This window comes from Diadema antillarum, unplaced genomic scaffold (genome assembly GCF_040938485.1).
Source record: "Diadema antillarum isolate AM-2024a unplaced genomic scaffold, OU_Dant_1.0 seq00001815_RagTag, whole genome shotgun sequence".
Lineage (NCBI taxonomy): Eukaryota > Metazoa > Echinodermata > Echinoidea > Diadematoida > Diadematidae > Diadema > Diadema antillarum.
Window position 1 is genome coordinate 75,001 of NW_027272490.1, and position 6,323 is coordinate 81,323.

Consider the following 6,323-nt stretch of genomic DNA (forward strand, 5'->3'; position numbering starts at 1 on the left):
TTATCTCTTTTATTTTTTTCACGCACACAAGAATTGAATATCGAGTGAGTATTAAGCACTAAATATATTTTAACAATATTGTTAGAATGATATATAGTGCGTAATGCATAAAATGTGTCTACAAACGCACATGTATTTGTGTATACTGAAGTTGCAGATTTGATGAAAGTGAGGGGTTTGTTATATTCCTTTGTTCCTTTGCCGGTTTTATAAAACCTTTCACAACCAAGCACCAAGATACATTAACAATTGCCTGGAGTTGTATATTCCTCGTAAAAGGAATCTACATTCTATAAAACATCGTACCGAACCCTTTCGTCTTCTCTGTCAAGCTCGACATCGTACTCTTACTGTAACGGCAACAAACTCCCCACTTTTGTTAAATCTGCAAGTCAGTATACACTTCTAAGAAACTATTGTAATCTTTTCTTTTTACTCAGTTGTAGTGATTTAGGCATCTTATTTGTTTTTGTACATTTTATTCATTTTTTTGTAAGCGCTGTGATATAGTTGTACTATGCAACAAAATGCATGGTCATGATAATGATGATAAGAATAATAATGATAATAATGATGATGTTGACAATAATAATAATAATGATAATAATAATAATAATATCAATAATAATGATACTACTGCTAATAATAATAATGATAATGATAATAATATAATAATAATAATAATAATAATAATAATAATAATAATAATCTAATAATAATAATGATAATAATAATAATGATCATAATAATAACATCGCTGTTATAATGCACGTACAGTTAGCCACTATAATTCACTGTCAAGAGGCATTGAGGTTCTTACATTTCAGTGTGCGCTTACATTTCAGTGTGCGCCGTAGACGCTTTAGGACAGAGGTAGCGAAAACCTGTACCAACCAAATCCAACGTGGAAAGAAAAAATGCCATTGAGGTAAACGAGACGGCGATATCTGATGAAATGCAAGTCTGTGTATGATATGTTGCGGAAGACAGCCACACACGGAGCCCCAGTTAACTCACAGTTTCTTAAATGACATCGTAACATTCCTAACATTTCTGGGCCTCATAGCTCCCAACAGAAGGTATAACTACAACGCCAATGCAGCTCTGCTCATAATAGTTTTAGCGAACAACTTGTGACATTTGTAACGAGCGAGACGGCGTTACGCGGAGGGTTAAAGGGATAGTACAGTATTGGTGGAGATGAGAATTGGGCTTTTAATTTTTTGCGAGATACCAAGAAAACACTTATGATATAGTACAGAGCATACCATTTTAAGAGGAATTCAAAGTTTATTTGATGAAAATCGGGTTTGGAATGACTGGAACATCCAAAAACAAAGTAAAACAAAGCAATCGTAATAAAGTGTGGGTCCCACACTTTATTAGAATTGCTCTTTTTTGGATATCCCAGCCATTTGAAAACCAATTTTCATCAAATAAACGTTGAATCCTTTTTAAAATTACATGTTCTTTCATATTTCATAAGAGGTTTCTCATTATCTCACTTAGGAATGTTCAAAACATGAACCCCCTTCCCAACCAGTACTGTACAGTCCCTTTAAAGACGCACTAATGAAGTGCGCAGATTCAGTGGCAAAGAAAGCCAAGACAACTTAGTGTCTGAAGTGAAAAGCAGCCTCTGCGTTGGTATACACTGCATAACATTGATCCGGCGTAGTGTATTGCACAGCTTGCATTTTTCTGGCCGTGTGAAGAGCATTACACTGGTGTAGAGTAGAATCAACTCAAGCTTTTACCTTTTTCAGCCAGCAACGAGCAGCATGATTCTAGTTATCTATCCACTCTTAGATAGAGAAAAGAAAAGAGGTAACTATGGGTAAAATGTTTGGTTACAAATAGAAATCGATAGAAGTGCTTTCAATTACGATTGCGGAATATATTGATAGCCATGTGGGCATTTTTTCTTTGTATTCAATGTCCTCACAGGATGATTTTCTTTGTGTCGAAATTCCAAGAATGCATTTACATGTCGCAAAAGAAAAACCACACACACACAAAACAAAACGAACGAGAAAGCCGACATGAGGCCGGCTTATGAGGCCGGCCTCATCTCGCATGTGCATCAGGGGTCTATGTCTACGCTGTCATCATAATCAGTGGATGTAGATGAGGCGGCTGTAATGACATAGAAGTGCTAATGTTGTTGTGGCTGGGGATTGGACTCAACATCAGGGAAAGAATGTTGATGGACAAAATAAAGTCGAAAATGCTGGTACACCTCTGAGAAGAAGGATGATGGTTTATAAGAAAGGCGTTGTTTTGATGTATACATCCAGACGTTTAACGCTGATGGTTTCCTTGGGGTGTAAGCCGTGAATATGATATTATTCAAGTGTGGGTTGTGTCCAACTCATCAAGACACTGATGTATCATTCTACAACGTAACTTTTCTACAGTTCGAAGCCGGCCTGGCGTGAGTCACTCCAAAATGATGAGAGTGTATCTCGATATATGCAATGTTCTAGAGAACAGAGAGATCCGGAACAATCACACGGTCGCACAGTTTGGTAGATGTGAAAATTGTGAAAATATCTCGATTTCACATAGTTACTATGTGATATTGAGGCAATTCACAGAATCCCCACAGCGTGACACACAGTGTGACTCGGTGTTTGTTCCATAAGGGCGGACGTCCACTTGGGCGCGGACAAGCCCCGGAAGGGTTGCGGAAGCAAATTTTGTCATTTCGGCATCCTGTCCGCGACAGACGCGGAATAACTTTGTGAATCGGCTTGTCCTTGGACATTCCTAGGACTGTCCGCGGACTGTCCGCGGACTGTCCGCGGACTGACTGCGGACATTCCTAGGAATCACTCCGGAAGAGCACGAAATACCTCGGAATATGCTAATCGTAGCCGGGCAGCGCGGAAACATCTAGGATTACACCAGGAATGAACGCGGACAATCAGGATGCCTTCCGGACAACACAAGTTAGGCATGCGGACAAACTGCGGACAATACCAGGAAAATGGAAAGGTATAAATTTGGCGCTGACTTTGATTTTTCCTCATTTGACTGCTAACCGTCATTGATGCTCCTTGTTGTGCTTCCGCAGTAGCTGCTGATATTATATTGATATGATTGGTCAATATTATTTGATAAATGTGACCACCAAAAGTCGAAGAATAGGATTGTCTGCATGTCGGCTGACGACTCATTTTTTCCCCTTTAATTTGTCTCATCTGGAAGAATTTTTTTTTCTCTGCCTACAGTCACATGGATGATATTCGCAAACTTTTTGAACCATTATATATATATATATATATATATATATATATATATATATATATGTACATAAAAATGTAAATGTATATTCATATATATATGTATATCTATATATCATGTTGATACATATACATATATATTCTTTATTCCTTTTTTTAACCTGTGCTTTATCCATCGTGAAGTATATACATGTTTTGTCTGATACTTCTGTAGAGCATGCCAAAATGATTCTAATCATTAAATTTGTTTTTCTTTCTCTCATTTTTACCCTTGTGCATCTCTAACCCTCTCTTATTTTGATCACTTTTAAACATTTTCAGGTCCGAGAATTTTTTTTCATGCTTAGAGCTTACTAGCCTATTGTCAATGAAGTGTGAAAATGGGGAAATATTTTCAACCTACTTTAATTTCCTTTTTTTTTGGGGGGGGGGGGGGGTAGCTGGCCTGTCAAATTGGACAATCGAGTTTATTTGCAACTAAAACAAAAAGAGAAGAAAAATTTTTTAGGTAATAACAACTACGAAAGTCATTCAGGTAAAGAATATTTCTGAAATGATTTGTGATGCTTAATGTGTACCTAAATATATACACTCAGCAAAAAAAACCAACAAAAAAAAACAAAAGAAAGACAGAAATTTAACACTTTTTCGAGTTCATGATTTATTGCTTTTTCTCTCATTTCACTTGAATTTTGAAGTGACAGAAAATTCTTCATTGTCCTCCATCATCTTTAGCTTTCATTGTTATTCTGGGCTTCAAAGATATTACATTGTAATGAGATCACAGGTATATCTTTGCAATTGAATTCATGCTTTTTAGTGTGATGAATTTGTCTTTTGTTCTAAGATGTTGTATCATTAGAAAGCATTTACGTATGAATAACAACTTGTTCATGTTTATATAATACATTAACATTTAGCCAAAAATTCTATGCTTTTTTTTTTCTGATTGTACTTCCACCTACTTTTGTGATTTTTCAGCTAGGCTGTCACATGGGACAACATAGTTTGTTTGCAAATAAAATACGAAAACAACATAAACAGACGAAGGAAAATGTACCATAGTAAGTAATAGGAACCAGGAAAGTCACTCAGATGAAAAATAATTCCTGAAAAGATCAAATTAACACAAACTTACTAGGAAGTTAGGGGGCTGATTTCACTTCTTTCTGGTTGCTTTTGGCACAGTCTCTATACTACTTTCTTCTTTGCCTTCTGGGACCGGAAATTCCTTAGATTTACCTGTTCTTCATCACTAGACGAAAGGTGTGCCTGTGATGGGGATATTTGCATGGGGACCTCGCCTCCCTTCTTGCTCATTTTGCGTTTCATTGGCATGACGCTCGCGGAAAGTGTCGACATTTACATGTCTGGATCACAAAATTTCCGCATCGGTTCCGGACACTTGCATATATAGATCCGCATCGGCTCCGCGCTGTCCTAAAACATTCCTGATGTCTTCCGCTTTCATTCGCGAAGCTTCCCCACACCGCGGGATTCTTTCCGGAGCGTGTGCGGAAGGAGCGGAAGGGTTCCGGACAAGCGGGACATCCTCAGGACATCGTCAGGACAAGTCGCCGAAGGTGTCAGGAAGTTCATTTCCGCGTCCAAATTTTGGTCTCGATCAAAATTTGGACGCGGAAATTTTTCTCTCTCCCGAAGGTGCGGAAACGCCCGGACATGTTTAGGACAGTGAGCGGACACGTTCAGGAACGTGCGGACAGGTTCCCGAAGGAGTGCGGAATACCAGATTTGCATTCCGGGGCTTGTCCGCGACTTGTCCGCGCCCTAGTGGACGCCTGGTCTAAGGGAAGGCTTGCCAGAAGAGAGCTTGACATCATTGGCCTTCATGGCGCGAGCACACGGCTCACCGTTGGTGACGCCCTTTCACTTCTTCTCACAACATTAACAAACCCACTCTCCTGCGCTCCAACACCTTTCAATAATTCTACCCAGAGACACGTTTTGAAAAACAAAACAAAACAAAACAAGGATTGTGCAAAGTGTGCGAAATATTAAGTGCCTTTCGAGTTTTCATATTATCTCAGTAGATAGACCAACTCACTTTGCCCCAGCCCTAAAATTTACAGGGGACATTTTGTACTCAAACTACGCCCAAAGGTCATTAAAAAGAGTACATTTTCACCACTCAGCAATTTCTACTTGTTTTCTGAATCTCCGCCGAAACATATGTCGTCCCCTAAATAAAATGAAGCGTGTCTAGCCACCAGAAGAGGTGTATTTTGTAGATTGCTTCATCAGTCACACCTAATTGGCTTTTAAAAGGCTATCATAACTTATTTGTTGTATTGTCAGTATCCTGTGGTATGAAAAAGTGATGGGGCTCGAGCTGTTCCACTTTATTAAAATTTTAGTGATGCAAGACCTAAATGCACGCATTCAATCTGCATAAAATATGTGGGTCTATCACTTCTTGTGTCAGAACAACTGTAATTTATTCAATGAGCAACGAAAAGACATAAAATTAATCACCAAGATGAGAACAAGCATGCATCCCTGATAGATCATAACATTAAAACTGGTATATCGGTAGGCGAAGTAAAGAAACGGTTAAAACTGCGCCACTTGAATTTCGTACACTCAGAGCGCTTGGTTAGATCAAGGATGTACTAGGCGAGCTCCTTGGTTAGATGAATTCCACACCCAACCACTGTTGATGATTCTATTCTTCCCCTCCTTCCCCCCCCCCCAAAAAAAAAAAAACAAAAACAAAAACAAAAACAAAAACATGCGTCTGATATCCTGTTGATGATAATAGCACTTACTCTTCTACATTTGATTATTTCGTCTGTGACCAGGTCAAAGGATTCATAAAAAGTGCAACTATGTAGAAGGAATGCATTACGTCAGGCACTTTGAGATAATCTAACCTTTTAATTAAGAGCAGTATCCATGCCGACAACAAGCATCATTATTTGCATCAGTGACCCAATGGTATTTGGTGATAATGATAATAATCATGGTATAGGTAAGCATTAGTGTCTGGCATTCTGCTTCTTTAGGTCTGTTCAACATATAAACTTGAATTAATTCGTTGTCAGTAACTTCTAGACTCAC